Consider the following 18,678-nt stretch of genomic DNA (forward strand, 5'->3'; position numbering starts at 1 on the left):
AAATGCACCTTTAATGTTTGGGACTCTGCTCCCTAGAGGTCATACTATTCACCTTTCTTCAATATGTCGAGATGCACGGCCGTTTCTCAGAATGTGATTTTGTGCTTCAGGATATTTTTCACATAAATAGGGCTTGATTAATAGTATCTGTTTATTGAATGGATTTGAGGGGGGAAATCCACACGTACACCAGCTACAATAGTGGACCGTGAGTTACAGACAGTGCTGAGCCATTTCCAATTCAAATGCAAATTTGCTGAATGGAGGCTTTTAAACATTTGTTTAGAACAGCGAGTGAGTGGAGTTCAACTCCGGCCCAATCATGCATCAAGTGAAGATGATCCAAACCTCAAAACCAATAGAATTTTAAAAATGTAATGATTTTTGCTCTGTTTCAATTTGTGAGAAAATGTAAAGAGCTCTATTGCCCCCCCATTACATCCTTTATTACTGCTTACTAAACTCTGCCAAACTGAATACATTTATTGAAAATCCACAACTCTTTTGTTTGACATTCTAGATGCTGAAAAAAAGTAGCAAAACAATTGAGACAAGAGCTACTCCCTCACCTTAAACAGCTCTCAGCAAAACGCAGGAGATATGGTTTGCAAAAAATGAGAGAAAACATGTCTGAAAGGGTATAAATCTTTAATCAAATGGTGGTGATGTGCCTTGCCTCCAGCACTCACAGTGCCAAGCTGGAGAGCAGATGCTGAGATCTCAGATCTTGCTTCCCCCCAAAACAGGATAAATCCCCTTCTCCAGTACAAATGCGTCATGGGAGCAGCTCTCTGTGCACTGAAGCCGCTGTGTTTCGGGTTCCCTCCTCAGAAAATCCCACAGGGACCCTGCACTATTTCAGCATTTTAAAAAGGGTAAAGAACAGGAGGTAGCGAAGCACATACTTAATCATTTTGCCTCCAGTAACAAACCTAAAAGAGTCCTCAAATAAAATTGTGAAAAGTGAGATTGTTTAATTTAATAAATTTACAGCAGATTGAGCATGGGCTGAATATGGAAATGACGCAGGAAATTTATGTAGGATTCATGAAAAGTAGATTTTTACTGAGTCTTGTTTTGCAAACAGATATGATACTTCTGCACCAAGGTCCTATTTTATACATATCTGCCATTTTAATATGTAATTATCACCCTTTTTATTGTATGGGAATATACATTTTTCCTTTATTACTTCCTGGAGTGCTGACCATAAGAGTATCTTGACGGTATATCGATTTCATGATAAGTGCTGCTTGCAAACATGCATTACAGCTGCAGTAAAAATAGGAAGTGATTATTTATGAATGAAACACGTTAATGGCAGCAAGAGATGGACATTTCCGCAAGATAACCATGTGGTTCATTAGACTGGAGACATGGCTTCATACGGAGATGCTGTAGCCAATGCATCAGTGAGTTCGGTTTGTATTACCGCATTCACGCAAAGTGTTATGATACACTGACGATACATTCATCACGGGGAAGTATTTTTGCAAAGCAGAGGCACTTAGTCACATTATGAAGTTTTCATGGAGCTCTAAAACACAGAAAGACTGCAAACTACACACTGAAAGGCAACATTTATTTCCCCCTGTTGTGCTGGTGCCATTCAAGAACAATGAACGTACTGAAGCCCATCTTTGCAAATATCCAGCTTCACATTAATTTGTTCAAAAACACAATATAACATGTCATCATTTCCCTCAGCGAAGTGAACAATGACTTCAAAGAGGTTGCGTTCTACTCACACAGAGTCTTTGCTTTTGCAAAAATCATACGCACATGCACCCACGGGAGCAGGCGTGCACATATAAGAAAGATGAAAAGAGAACATACATAGAAAACACAGAATTCCCCTAATTTTGCAAATACATGTGTGCACAATTTCAATCCACATGTATACAGTATTAAAGGGGGGACTTGGGATGGGAGAAGTGATGTATGGTCTAATCAGCAAGCAAAAAAGACTCAAATAAGCTGTATCAGAATTAGCATGCATACAAACACATTTAAAATATACAGAAACTACACCAAACTAAACAGAAAGGGACAATCTGAGACAGAACAAGGAAAATAAAACAAATTAAATCATTGAATATGAGCACCTTAAAGTGAGAAATCCTTCTTTCACACTCCATCAGAGAGAAAAATGAGAGAATGTTTAAAAAAAATGCTGATGAAGACAGAAGAGACAAATGAGGAGCATAATATGCAATTCATCATTCTGCTCAACTAAAGGTGGAATCAAATATTTTAATGTGTGAAAGAGTTGTGGAGTGGGTGATCGCCAGACAAGCAAAAACATTTCTACTTTGTCAATCTATGGACGATAATGGAAATATGTTTTTAGCGATTATGTCTGTTGGTTATTGACACAAGACATGAACAGCTTCTTTTTGTCTGTCCTTCCCAATATGGCACAAGAATTAGACAAATCATCAAATGAATTACGTGGATTAATCAATCGATTGAAAGCTTGGAGGAAATGCCAACCGAATACAAACAACTTTACATTACAATACATTATTTAAAGCAGTGCAATAATGATGTGATATTTAATAGGTCCCGTTAGAACATTTGTGTTTCACTTTGCACACATGGAGGTCAATGTGCACAGTGAGCATCAGACTACAGCGCTGCCAGAGTCGATGCTTAAGGACACTACAGCAGGTCCTCGTGGTTGTGAGGTTGATCTTGCTGGAGTTCTGAACAGCACTAAAACGGAAAAATCTGTCATAAAAACGACAATAACTGATTTTATATCGTTTGGAAGCAGTGCAACAAGCTATAGTTCTTATGTAATCAGAAAAAGTGAAATATGATTCCCTTTTACGTTGATATTAAGAATTGTGCACCAGCTAGTCGCTACCTGCAGCCGTGCACAGTAGAACAATACACTGATGAGAGGGAACCAAAACAGCTAAAAGGCACTAAATACCTCTATACAACTCTGATGGGGTAACTGCAGAGTTGGGTGACATTGCTGTGTGGGTTCTTAATTATGACACAACATACAAAATCATTTGATCCATTGCTAACATAAAAGTATTGATTAGAGCAGCTTTAAGACCTGTACCAGCTGCCATATTAGAGAGCCAAAAGTGTTTTTTGCTTCATCACATGCATGACTGATGGTTAGCTCACGCATTGACTACACTTTGTCGATTTTCCTGTTCCTGCAGGGCATCCAACACATAATAGACAGACAGTTGGACAGTCAGAGAGAAAAAAGAGAGACATTTCTGAATGAATAAGGTTTGAAAACGTCCAAAAGCAAACCCTGGCCTTTAACTTTGTCAGGTCAAAAATATGAATGCAATAAAATACAACTCTATTTTCCAATGGAGTAGATATTTTTTCTTTGACGACACCTCAGCAGCATAGACATGGGATATTAGAGACAACATGTACAACAATAATCTTAAGCATGACTGAGGTGAAAATATAGTGTAATTTATTCTGGATTTCAAAGAATTTCTCATCTCTCTTAACTCTTGAGAATGCAGCTCTGCCGGATGTAAGAAGTTGGAGTCTGACTTCATTAATGGGATTTATCAAAACCTTTAGTGCAGTTCTGCTTGTGACTACTTTACATCCTGAGTTCTGTAGCTCATCCAGCTTAATCACTGACCTATGCAAAAATGCCAAGTGGAGTCTACTTTACCTAGGAGTTTATGCAATTACTGTATATTTTGCATATCCTGCCAGCCCAGAGAGCGTGACCGTGCGCACATCTGACGAAGCGAATAACCCACATTCACAGCTCTCAAAAAAAATCACAGAGCATCCAGCGTTTGCTTTCTGAGTCTTGGTGTTAGAGATCTAATGCATAATGAAAAGGCCCTGCCTGGGGTTGTCTCTCTCAGTATGTATGGCTCCCTCTATGAATTATGAACCATGATCCCCACATGCTCCCCTGTGGCCACAGATGGATTGGGGGCAAAGCTGCCCATCTCAACCGGTGGTGTCGAAGGGCATTTCTCTTGTATGAGGGGATGCTGTTGTTTGTGTAAAGTGCTGCATGTCCCCGTGCCCTCTGTGCCCCCGGTGCCCCCGGTGTCGGGTTAGAAGAAAGGTTAAATGGGTTAGAGATTCCTTCTTGGGAACAGGTGTGACTGCTGTTCGGCCCTATAGCTTGCACTGGTAAAGATAGTGAGGATGTTCAAAAATATTTCATGGCTTTTTGACAGTGACACAGGAAATATGTTTGGCTTTCAGCCACCAGGATGCCTTATATGAGGTTTATTCCAGGTCACTACTCAAACGTCTGACCAGTGTGTGAAGCCCCTCATCCAGCCTGAAGTGAGCCAGAGAATCAACTTTAATTATGCTCCTTAAAAAAAAAAAAAGAGATTGCCAATCAGCTGATTGCATTCAGGAATAAAAACAATCATTTTTTTCGCGGTTTTATTCTGACTTTCAAACTCAATGTTATTGAAGTTCTAAATGATCGTCTTTTATAAGCCGACGGAGGAAAAACATCCGTTTTGATCTTTTTAGACCTTTTGACTCCACTGATGATGTGATTCTGCTTGACAGGCTCAAACATTGTGCTGCCATAATACAGCTGAAGAGCAGCTGGACTTTTTTTTTTGTACTGGAAATTGTGGATCCTCCCCAGTGGAAAAGACTCTGCAGCTTTCCCATGTTCAATTCTTAGACAGATGATACAGTTCTACATTCTTGTCCATGTTACAGAGGCATTGTTGACACTCTCCTTCACTTTCCTCATGACCTTCAAAATTGAATGTCACAGCTTAATACAGACAAATGTGAGCTCCTCATTGTAGGACTCAATATTTTGATTGTCACAAATGCCAAACGGTTTCGACAGATGTCACGAAACGTTGTCTCCTATTTTTAGACACACTAAGGAGCGACAAAGCCAGTTAGTCGGTCCACCACTTAGGTCCAGACTGAAATCTTGACAACTATTGTAAGGATTGCCATGAAATTTGGCATTGATAGGCTATTCATGGTGATCAGAGGATGGATTGTAATATTTTTGGTTAAAGATAAAAGACTGCAGATAGTGCTTCGTGCTAATTGGTTGTGTTTTTGTTATCCCAGCTTCCTCTTGCTTTGTTTACATAGCCCATCTGTGCATGCTTTTAGTGCATGTTCGTGCATGTGAGTGTGCCCCATTGGTTAGCTAACGGCCATTGCTCTCTACTGCTCTCATAAGGCGATTACAGCTGATAAACGGCATCCCGACCGACAGCATCGTTGCGAAAGCGCAGCATCCACCCTCTGGTTCCCCCTCAGCACCTATAATACCCTTTGCCGTAGTTGTACTGTTAGAGCTGTTAGCGCTGTTAGCACTGTTAGCTCTGAGCGGCAGGCCATGTTGAGAGCCATTGAGAGGCATTCAAAATGCTCCCAATCTCAGATCTTGCACCTTTAAATTTCTATCTGCTAAAAATTTAGAAAGTCCTGCTTCCATCACATCCCATTTATATCACAGCAGCTTTCTGTTCTCTTTCTGTTGTGCAAGATGTTTGTTCATGTGTTTTTACTGATATAAAACAGATAACATCATCCACTGTTTCTCTTTCCATTTTAGGGTAGATATTGATTACTTTTAAAGCCCAAAGCCCATCTGAGTTTATCCACAAGCGAGTCTGACCTCAAAAATATCGATCAGATATTGTTTGTAGATTCTTAAATTGCGTGTCCTAAAGTCAAAATCTTGTTTTGCCATCTAAGTCTTATTTTCATGCTATGTGATTCTGTCAATTAATTTGACTATGTCTCTTGATAGTGTTACTGTCAGTGTTGTGTTCTCCCCTCCCCTCTTGTTTTCCCCCACAGGTTCCTATTGGCTAATTGGTTGCCACCTGTGAAGGCCAATCAGCGAGACGGTCGGCCTTTTTAAAAGGAGGAGGTCGGAAGAGTTCGGGGCGGATTTTGTTTGTTCGTTCTTGAATGCACACTGACAGGTGGAAGGTTTGTGGTGAGAGGTTGAGGGCAGTAGATAAGTTTGGGGTACCCTGTACACTGGTGCAGACACTAGGGGTGGGAATCACCAGAGGTCCCACGATTCAATTTTATCACGATACTTGGGTCCCGATTCGATACTATCACGATTCTGCGATATATTGAGTATTGCGATTTTATTCCCTTTTTTTCACCGCAAATTGTCCCCAAAGGAAAACGTTGTCAATATATAATGTTTTCAGTCTGTTCATCTCACTTCAATAATTTGTATTGCAACAAAATGTGACTGTCAAGCAGACAAACTGACCAACACTTTCATAAATGTTGCACCTGACAAACTGAACTGCTTGTGTTAAAGTCTGCATTGTCGCGTCATTCCAGCTGGACGCGCCAGAGAGGGGGCGGGGCTTATCTCTGTGGTTTATCTCCGTGCAAAGAGTTTCCATTTCTGCCTCCACCATAAAAAAAATACTATTTCTGCGTTATACTTGTTGTGAAAATCCCAAAGAGGTCGGAGGATCAAACGCCGTCGGATCTCGGTTCATTACTTCTCCAGGAACTGCGTCGGATTAACAGGCGGCCGTGTTAACTGGTGACTTCCGGACGGAAGTCACCAGTTAACACGGCCGCCTGTTAATCCGTAACACCGGCCGCTTCCAACGCTACGAGAGCACCAGCAGCCAGTTTGATTCATGCATGCATGAACCTTTTCTTTTGTGTTGTGAACCGCCAGCGTCGAATAAATATTGTTTCTTTGTTACTCCTATTTTCTGACTTTGTTTCCCTTATTCTTTGGACTGACCTGTGTTCGTTCCCCCCTTATCCCACAGACGGAAAAGGGGACGTAACAATAGTTAAATGATTGCTGCATTTGTTGTCTTCGCTTTCCTTATTATCCCTTCATCTCTCCTATCACTGTCTTTATATATAACAAAGTGTCATATTGTATACACAGTTCTGCTTCAGTCCATCTTCTACTTAAAGCAAAATGGTTTGTATAGACAGTGTGTGTGAAAATGTATGACATGGGTGAAAAATAAATAAAAAACTATGGCATTCTTCATAGCTTTCTTTTGACATATTCTCCAGCACCAGGGCTGCAGCTCCAGAGAACAAAACAGCTCAAGAGGGCTCTCAGACATCAGTGACGCTGCCATGCGACAATGAATAAAACAATGAAACCATACATGACTCAGTGTAAAGATCCAGAGATAATAAACCAATAGAAATACCATTGCTATACCACAACAATGACCCGGCCTTTACAGGGCTCCTTTACCAAAGACCTCCTCAGCTGTACATTATTGATGGGGCTTGAATTGAACATGCCTTTGTTCCTCCATCGATGGACACGAGGCATGTGTCTCACACAGAGAGATGTGGTTGAGGAGGTGTGTGTCTCACCCCCGTCCCATCATGCAGCAGGAGATTCATCCATCACATTAAGAGGTGCTGCATCAATCATTAACAAGTAGCCCCCTGTTGACAGGATGACGGACAGCTTGACAAATAAGTTAAGATGAAGTGGGACAAGGTGATGCTGGCCTTTTTCACTTTTCAGGCAATTTATTCGAGCCACAACAATGGAATATTCAAATGCAGGAAATGAAATGATCCTGAATATAAATTGCCATGATTCTAAGAAGAAGGAAATAGTGGATAACGGGTCCTCTCTCAGAGAGCTTTAAAATCGACTAAACTGAACTGGTAGAGGGAATTTGAAGACGTTTCTCATGGGTGGCCAGCCCTTCTTAGAAAAATACCTGTGATTCTTTTTGTACTCACCCAGGTGTAAGGGATGCCTATCTAGCAGTCCTGAAAATACCTTTGAGGGGATTTTAACTGAAGGTACAGCGAAGGACTGGAGTTGTTCATCTAGAATAGGATTATTCCCCCTTTTGGAGGGATTTGACATTTAGCTGTCTTTATTCTGACTTAAGTTCGCACGAAGACCAAAACCTCCAATGTGTTTGTCGTCAGTCAGCACATCTAAGACTTGCACCTACTTGTAATTTCACCCGATGATTTGTGTAATCAGGTGGAAAATAGACAATAGACATTAGTATTTAAAGTGGAATGAAATGACTGTGTATAATGTCAGAGACCTATTACCCAACTATTACCTATTACCCAACTTTACAGTTTACCTGTGCTCTGCGCAGTCTTTTGGCATCCATTAGTTAATTGGTTTGACAGCCTTGTGCTTATAATTGGTTTGTTTCACTCTCAATGTTCTCACCGGCATTTTCATTTGCAATAAAAGTTAAAAAAAACGTTCTGATATTACCTGACCAGCACTAAACAGCAGACAAATTAGTGACTAGCTGCTAAGTGAAGCATTTTGCAGCTAAAGACCAGGAGTTGGTAAAGAACAAAAACAGAGCTAAAATAAAAGAGAGTGTTTATTTGACTTACATTCATCTGTTATACAGAAATTACCTCCATGAATAATAACGTTGCTCATATTGATAAATAATGATAGGCAACATTTTAACTTGAATAGGTTATTATATGTTAATATGGTGTGTTGCACGGCCTCCATGATTCCAAAACATAATGCAGGTTTGAATATTAAAGGTTATAATTCCATGAAGGTGAGTTAGTCTGTCTCTCAGTACTTTCCAGGCTCCCCAATCTGTGTGGGTCACTCAAGCCCAGTGGTTCCTACTGAAGACTAAATCTTAAAAACATCAATATATACTTTAATTTGACAGAAAAGTTAGAATCACCTGGGCATTGAAGTGTGCCATGTGTGCCAATACAGTAGCAGGACAGTGAATGTGGGACTGACTCAAAAATAAATTACATAAGAGTGTTACAAAATTAATATATATTGCCTTTTGATACTGAGAAATACGCTATCAGGCTTTGGCTACACCGACAATACTTCTTAGTTTAGAATTAGAAAAAATAAGTAAAGACAGCAGGCTTACCATTTCGAATTTTCCTGCTCATTTTGGCAATCAGTGTTCCTGATTTAGAGCCAAGAAGCTTGTCAAATCCACAAATAGTTTTTGAAAATCTATGTCGTTTGTGATTTTAAATATATTGACTCAAACTTGTCTTGCTTGCATAAGAAAATGTGTTCTCACAACTAATTTCATTGACATTTAACCAAACTGAACTCACAGGAATCTGATTGCCTCTAAGTTTACTTTCTATCTCTTATATCATACAAGCATACCATACTCACGGCAACTGATTTATTTTTCAAGATGATAGCTAACCAGAGGCTCAAGCTCTCATATTCACACATCAAACATCACACTTCCAGCTACATGCTAATCAAACTGTTTTCACGGTAGACTCAGACTTTCTTCTCTTGCTATTTTTGCCTTACATTTTGCAGTGATTAATGATTGGAAATAATCTTCTTTTGTGAGGCGTTTACGGTCAAGTGGCCACAAGCATTAGCTTGTTTGACCCCCTGAAGGCTCACCAGTATGCTCTGGTTGTGCATTCACTCTGTTTCACACTAAAGGTGGCTCCAACTCAATAAATTGTTCAGCTACCAAACGGATATGACAGTATCTTCTCATACATAACTCAGCAAGAAAGCAAATACGAGTATATCCTAAAATGTTGAAGTATTCTCTTAAACACGTACAGGATGTCGCACAGAAATGGTGTCCTGTTCGCACTTCTTCTGCTTCGTCTGATATGATTTGAACATGACATTACACTTTGCCCACAGTTTCACTGTCTCATTACAAAAGGTTAATGGAACAGCTGGACCTTCCAGCGTGACTCTGCCTGCTCAGCAGTCCAGCAGAGTCTACCTTTGTTAACTTGTCCACAGTTACCTACCTTGAACCCGTCCTAGCTTTATTTATTTAGCACATCCCATCATCATATGGCACCACTCTGACACTGTTTATTCAAAGTCATCAAATCCCAAATCTTCATGTTCATATGCCAGTCCAAAATTATAGCTGATCCATCATTTTCTTATGATTGTGCTGTCTACTAAGCCTAATGTATAGCTCACAGACAGACTCATATGCATATTAATTAGAATGGAAATGACAGGACAATTATTCTTTCAGCTGAGGACAAAACCGATCAAATGTTAAGCCCTCACAGACAAAGATTTCTTATTTTTTGCAGATAATAGTCTGAAATAAATAGAGTTTTGAACACAGCTATTCACCGGCTGCCAACAAAGATGTATCATAACATGACTAGACTTTAAAAATGATATAATACAAGAAAATATCCACGGTCCAGAGCAACATCCAGCAACAATGTGCATAACACATTTCTAGTAGCGCTTCACTCCAGTTCCCCCAAGGCTATTAAAGTTATAGAGAGTAAAGCAGCTGGATGCAAAGGTTAATGTCCACACCATTAGAGCGACAGTGCATGCATTTATCCCTGTTGGTCTAATTAAATTACAGCGAACTCATAAAGCGGGGATTTATCCCAAACATACAGTTACTGCAGTCCTAATGGAGCACTACCTTCCAGCTCAGCTGATTTATCCCCCTCATGTTTCAAAGTGGGTCGTCTTGTCATGGAGTTTGTCATGGCCTACTTAACAATACAGGAACTCATAATTAGATAATTTGTCAAGCTAGCTGATTGCTTTGCTTGTTTTTATTTCATGATGTACAGGATGACACATCTTGCTTATTGCTAGGTTACTTAGAAAATCTTCTATCTTAACTCCCATGACCACATACGCTGGATATATAGGCAGCTTGTGAACTTTCCGGCCCTTCAGAAAGCGGACATGAAAGAAATAAGCTGGTGTTGAAACTTGTTAGCAATAAATCTCATCCTGATTGACTGAAATGGTGGTAAACTCCACACAAAATGTATTAATTATTGGCACTGTGGACAGGTTTACTAAAAAAATCACAAGCCTTTAAAAACATAAAATGAAGAAAATGGTGATTAGACACCCTCTAGTGGAGGGTTATTACAAAAACATCACTTCACAGACCTCAACAGAAACTTTCTGTTCTCCTCTGTGCTTCCAAAGCCAAGCACATCAAACGTCAAACTGAAGGAAACTCCTGAAAGTATACATTTGAAACACAATATTCATATTGAACAGCTCCACTTTTTGTACGATCGACATTCCTCCGTAGTTATAAAACAGCATAGTGCGCTTGTGTGCCAGTTATACTCAGTTTGATGAATTAATCCTTTTCATTTCCTTCAAATTCCAAGACAGCACTGAAGACTACCAAAGCCATCTTATATGTATGATTTTATTCATGTGGACTGTGAAATACATTCAAACATATGATTGCAGTCAACAGCATGTTGAGCATACTTAAGGTGAGTATCTGCTGTTGGAGGACAACCTCTTGTTTCATGTTGCAAGTTTTAATAATAATAATGCATGACATGGGAATATGGCACAATTATATACAGTCATTCACTTTGTGGGCATATATACAAACATTCTAAGAACAGTTGCCATCATATCAGTTTATTCCCTTGATGCAGGCTTGAATGCATGATTTAAACACTCAAATAAATAACAAAATGTACCCACTCATTCTCATGGTTGCATTTCATATGATACCTGTCACTCTCATTGTGCATCTAGAATATAATTACACATGTCTTGCAGAAAAATGATCGATTCAGCAAATCGATGCATCCAAAGTAGATTAGAGATTGCTGCGAGGCGTGCAATCCCCTGTCGGTATCTTTAATGTGCATGATTCATACAGATATTCATTTATAAACAAGAAGTCGAGTACTTGAATCAAAGAATAGTTACGCACTGACAATAAACCAAATTTAATGTGAGACAAAAGAGTGATAATTATAATTCATTGCCTCCACCTTGTAAAAAGTAAGTAAGTAAGTAAATTAAAGAAATAGTTCAACATTGTGAAAAATATGCTTATTCACAAGATGTATGGCACTCTCATCCAGGAAGAAACGCTTATTTGCTTTTTCTTCCTGGAGAAAAGTTGAACTATTCCTTTAAGATGACACATTCAATTGTCTTTCTTTCTTTTCCTTTTACAATGAAGTGCATCATGATAGGTGCATTATCCAGACTTCAACCTTCATATCGGCTAACAGTCTGTGAAGGATTGGAAGGAAACACAAAGTGCTCCAATCAATAATTTGATTCAGTACAGCAGAGTCCTACATACATACATTATGCACTTCCACCAGTATGTGAATGTCACCCTGTCAAACTCCTAATGTCATTTAGCCTGTGCTGACCTCTGTTCATCAACATTATGGGCCGCTGCTAGCTTAAACGCTTCAGTTTTTGATAAAAAGATACCGCCATCAAAATGGCCGCCACACTTATCTCGACGAGGACGGCCACAGCTGTTCTCAGGCCAGCAGGCGTGCCCTTGCCATCAGACTGGCCACCAGACAGCGCTGTGCACGAATGAGAGTGACATTATGGGATGCACTATTCCAGTGTACAACAGAATACATTATTGACTTACTGCAAAAAAATAGCTTTATATTTCTGGAGGAATGTAATTAGCTAAACTTTGTGAAATGCTGTTCTCATGCCAGTCAAGTTAATACATAACATACTTACGCTCGTCTTTGGTTTGAATGGCTGCAAGAAAGACAGGGCCAGTGTCTTATTATGCGAGGAATCTTATATTTGGAAAAATGTTGGAAACATTTATTAAATTACTGAGAGAAAGAGGGCAAAAGCAGGAGAGAAAGGCTAGAAAGTTACAATTGCTGCAAAACTAAAACCTTGACAGCGACTGGACTTTTTGGCTCATTTATGTGATTCACGTATTACATTTCAGTCAATGTTCGTGATGTAGCCGAGTAGACGCAACATTTTCTTGTATAATATATATTATTTTTCTAGAGGCACAGACAATGTGGCAGAGCGATAGATCAACAGATAAGCTAAATAGGAAGCTACTGCCCTTAGGTTTAGCTTAGCATAAGATATGGAAACATGGGAAAAGAGCTAGACTGTCATTGGCCAAGGTAGAAAAAAATATCCATCCATCAGCGCCTCTAAATCTTACTCCTTAACATATATGACCTTGTTTGTTTAATACATAAAGAAAATTAAAAAATCAACATTGTGGTTTCTGTTCAGGATGTGCTGGTAGCACTAACGTCCTAGATTTGGTTAGAGCCTCGTTCCAGTCTTCATGCTAAGCTATCTGGCTGCCGGCTGTCGCTTTAGTTTCCACTCTTGAGAGTGGTAACAATCTTCTCATTTATGTCTCAGCAAGAAGGCTTATTTGTGCATTTCCTAAAATATTGTCAAACTATTCCTTTAATTGTGCATATCACAATGTCTCAATTTGGTTTGTTTACTTGACAATGCCTAATGAAGAGTTCTGTTACAGAAACATTGCTTTTTAAAAATCTAGTGTGTGCTATTTTTTACAGTGTGTACACATTTTGTCTGACTCCTTTAACTGCTCACATGCACACAAAAAAATGCATGTGCAGCATAAAGTTCTCTGTCTTGGTTTTTATTGCCACTGTGAGCACAGATGGTTTAGTGATGCTTTTCCGGTCTACACGCTCTTCCTGTTGCATTGATGTGGATCAAACCAGATGGAGAGACATGATCTTATGATCCAGCTGGAATTGAAGATTTCTGCTTGAAATGCATTCAGTGCCTTCCCACCTTGAAGCGGGCCTTTTGGTTATCCCCGTTCTCTAGCATGGATGTGAACTGATCAATGGAGAACCTTACAATAAAAGGCATACCTCACAAGTGCCCCATTTGCACAGCACACAGATAAATACAGGAAGTGCATTAATTATAGAAATATAGATAGACAAAATAAAAAATTGGGCCCCCTTTTGGCTATAGAGGTAACTGTGGTGAGTTTTAATTTAAACTGCTGGGCCGACAGATATAACCTATTATAAAGCTTTGAAGGACTGGAGGAAATTAACTAATTAGAAAAAGTGGAAAGCTTCCACTTTTTTTAAACAGAATATGTTTTAACGTTTTTTTGTGTGACTTACGAGACAAACAGAAATAAAGATGTTGGCGTCGGAGGTCTGGGGAGTCACCGAGGCGTAGAGACACAATGAGGTCCCCAAGTCAGAGACTCCAGGTCACAGGTGGAATCCTCAAATTCAAGATCTATCAGGACATGACCACATGGTTGGAGTCAATGTCTTTTAATCTAGACATCCACGTGAGCTTGAATGCAGCCATTCAGGACTAAAAGTGAAACTTTGGAAAGATAAAAGTATAACTTGTTCACTTTAAACTCCTACTCCCAAACTTGAGAATGAAAGCTGTTTACCTCATTTCTTACTGCAAAAATTACCTTTAAATTTAAGTTTGATGTCCAGGTCGGAACCAGACAACGAAGAATCTGCAGGTGTCATATAATGTAAATGGTTCACTGTGATGTCAAGTTGGATACAACCAACTGCACGTACTGTAGATGTTTGTTCACAGTTCAGTACCCACAGGTATCAAGACAAGTTGCGTGGTATAATTAAGTATGTGGGAAAGGTGCACCTGGTACAAAGCAATGCTGAGGGTACTGATAAAGTTCCCATTGTTTTCCTTCTAAGCAATGACCTACGAGGAAGAAAAGAATGAGATCACACTTGGCACACAACCAAAATATTTGAAGTCTTGATGTATTTTTTAACCCATACTATAACAGGACACTGATGTTTCACCTGGGTGTTGTGGATGAGATACTCCAGTGCATAAGCACACAAATAATAGTCCTTGAGCTCTGCCTTAGGAGATCATAGTGGCGGGGTGGAAGGATCAGACCCCACTGATGTTGACTGTCTTGATGTTGGAGAAGTCTGAGAATATTCCCGTCCTTGGCCTGCTCGTGGTCTGAGGAATTATTTACTGGAAGCATGATTATTTAAGAAATGCTTAAACATAAATGTTGGGCAACGTCTCTTGCACAGCAGGCGGCAATGATGAAATCACAGCAAGAAAGTGGAACAACTCTCTCATTCTCCTCTGAAAAGGAGAGTTGTGAGATTGCATGTGCCTGTGTTATATTGAGTCAAAATATGTTGGAAATTTTCTTTTTTGGACCCTCTTTTTCATATCTTCTTATCTGGCTCAAAACACAGAACTCAGATACCCTTTCTGCTCCCTAAATCTGCTCTAAGTCTCCACAGCTAAAGATTAACAAATCTCACAACCACCACCATAATATGAAATCTGGACACTGTATTGATGCAATACACACAAAGTCCACATTGTTCTGGATGCGGTTGAGGATCAGTAAGCTCAAGTGTAGACAACCGGGCAGATTTTAATCGCCAGGTCGATGGCAGATGTGCCACACACCACATTAATATTGTATTCTCATGATGAGACTGCATTGTTATCTAAAGATACTGATTTGAAAATAATCGTGCTAATCCAATCTACTGTTCAGCACCCAAATTCAGAAGGAGGATTAGTGAAAACTCCACACAGAAGGACCGCCCGGGATCGGGGACCCCAGCCCCTCTTGCAGTGAGGTGACAGTAGCAACTCAGATACCACCGTCAGTGGTGGGCCGTCAGGGCCTTCTAAGCCTTCACTGCTCATGGCTTAAACAGAATCACAAAGTTATAGCTATTTTATAATTTAATTGTTTTTCACAAATACACTACATGTATTATATATATTTTTCTTCCCTATCACCTTGTTTTCTCATTGCACAGCTCCTGTCTTCCTCTGTTGCTCTGCTTCCAGCCTGCAGCCTTCAGCGCAGTGCAGCTGGTTTTAAGGAGAAGCTTTCATCCAATCACATGTTTTCTCTCCGGTGTCTCTATGTCAGCAAAGCAGTTTAAGCCTTTGCAGATTAAAGTACACCGGGAGTGGACGTTGTGGTTTATTGTCATGGACTTCAACAAATCAGATCTATAGTTTGACAAGCTGGGCGGATTCTTTGATGTGCAGGGCCTGCGAAATGGCGTGGACGTATATGATTGGTCAGTGGCCCAGCGTGACCATTGACATGCGCTGTGATTGGTCAGTGGGGCACAAAATTGAATGAATGAATATATACTTTATTAATCCTCGAGGGGAAATTTTGTGTCGACGTAGCAGCAATTTACAGACAAAAATAAGATATAAAAACAGGGATGAATGATATATACAATAATAATAATAATAAAAAATCTAATAAAATAGCTGGGGTGAAAGAAAAAAACTTTATTAATTTAGGAACAGTAGAAGTGCAAAAATGCAAAGTATGTATGTGCTAGATTAAGTAGTTCAATATGTGGCGTGAACTAAAGTCAATATGGCCTCCCTATCTAAACCAGAATCGATTTGACTCCTTCAGTCCAAAACAAATAATTAAGATTGAAGGTCATGCTAATCTTACCTGGTCGTCTGGCATACACTCCGCAGACAGATTTGCTGAGTGGCTCTGGGCCCGTAAAACACAGGGATGTCAAGATGAAGAAGCTGAATAAAGCCATCTCACTGCCAGAAAGCACGTAAATGTCAAAACATAGAAACTCCTAATAAAGTCCAATGAGGCCATCTTAAAAATATAGATCCACGTTAAGATGCATAATCCTGTCAATCAAGGATATTTGCTTGCCTCTTGGTTCTTACTTCCTCGGTCTCTTTGCTGGTTTTGGATAAGAGAGCGGTGGGCTTATTAACATATGGTGAACATGACATGACATGTTTTAGGATTGGATTAAACCGGTTCAGTTAGTTTTTGTGGCTGAGGCCAATGATGAAACCCAACACAGTCCACTTTAAAGTTACATGCTTAAAAAATGTCCTTATAAAGCTCTATTACTTTGTGTGTGAAATTCAGCCCCCTTTTCCTGCTAATATGAAACATAGCAAAGAAAGAGGATGGTATCTATTCACCTGGGGCCTCACACATAATGGAGGAAAGAGGACCTGTCGTCTTCCGCAGTGTTTAGTGGTTAAATGTGACAATGCTTAATGTGACAAATTGGCACAAAATACTTGTATATGATGGCTTTTTGTGCTCATAGTCTCGTTATCATAAACAAACATATTAGTCAGACTGACAGTGTGACTCACATTTATCATGGTTAAACCTTGTGAAAGTGTTAATAGAATAAATATATGCGTTTGAATATTTGTATTTGCAGAAGAGACATTCCCATACATTTAGACATTTCATAAACATGTGTTTAATGTTGAGGTTTAGCATAAAGAAAATGATTGAAGGACAGTTGGAAATCTGATCTTGTCAAATGAGCCACCTGGGAAGAGAACGCTCTGATCGGGGTCAAGCTGGAGGATCCGTCAATGTTTTATCAAACGTATGAAACCACACTATCAAATACAGGACACGTTTTTTATTGTCACCAGTTGAAACTTAAACATGCTATAAGTCCGTCTGTCCTCTCTACACACACACACACACACACACACACACACACACACACACACACACACACACACACACACCCTAATATACATTCCTCACTCATATCTTTCAAGAATATGATTTCTCTGCTCTTGACTCTCCTGATCTTGGCTTCAGCATTCAAAGCCAAATCCCAGCCTCATTTCCATTTTGGGAGGTGGAATCAATTATCGCCGGTAGTAAATTGAGAGGGGGGAATGATAGCATTTATTCCTCTCCTTTCAGCTATCTGTGGCTATTGTGGACGCTGAATACATCACAAAATGGCTGTTGAAATGAGGGATTAGAGAGAAAAAGAACAGTGAATGCAGCAGAGCTGTGTGAGTCACAAAAACAGTCGCAGAGTCAGACACGTGAGATGCAACTGCCGCCAACAGACCTTTATATAGGTCATCGGAAAAGGAAATCAATACGGCAAAAATTGAAAGACTAATTCTAGCAGCCATCAAATGAGCTCTGTCAGTGTTTGGTATTTTGTTCATTTTCCTGGAGATTGGACATCAATGAGGTCATGACTTTTGAAAGACTTTCACAGATATGTTGTCAATTTAAAGATGAATAAGTAAACTGGTCGTAGTCAGATACATCATGGAGAAAATTAAACAAAATAATTATTTATTGCTCACAAACAAATCATGTCATTAGGCAGCCATTAGGAGACGGTATAGGTGTTTACTGATATTGAAAAGACGGGTTAAAGCCAGATTGTGCAGACAAGCGTACACATACAATTGCTTGTTATATTGATATTAAGCATTACATGTCGTTGCTGTCATGTGAAAAACACTTTTTCAAAACGTCAACTTTTTTGAGCTTATCTTTTTGATACCTTTGGTACTTTGCTTTTAAATACAAACAGTTTTTTTACACGTAATTGTAAATAATTAACATCACTGTCAGATATAACTATAAGCACATTGTATATAATGTCATAATCACCTAACTCATGATTATAAAGCAACTCGTTACATAAATCATCCCATATCTATTCCAGCACCCTTTGCACTCTGCAAAATACATATGATGTAAATGTTAATATGTTTTTAGTACTATGTCTACTTCTGTTATTACATTGATGCATCAGGATAAAACCCCTTGAGGTGTACCATCTCATTTTGAAGGGGAATTCACTCAACCTTTATGCCACTAGATCCAACCAATCCTGTCTAAGACTCTGCAACCTCCACATGAGTAGAAGTGATTGCTCCACAAAAAGACAGACTGAAAAAAATTAAACCTTTTTTTTCTCATCGTCCTTGTTATCATCTTCCCACAAATTTGCTGGTTTCCACTGCAGATCAACTTATGCATGAACTGTAAACGCCGACTTCGGTGGCCTCCATTTTTGCTTTTGTACGTCAGCCTGTAATGTCTTTGTTATTGTTCTTTTGCAGAGTCATGCAGGTCAGTTCAGGAT

This window comes from Taurulus bubalis (genome assembly GCF_910589615.1).
Source record: "Taurulus bubalis genome assembly, chromosome: 10".
Taxonomy (NCBI): domain Eukaryota; kingdom Metazoa; phylum Chordata; class Actinopteri; order Perciformes; family Cottidae; genus Taurulus; species Taurulus bubalis.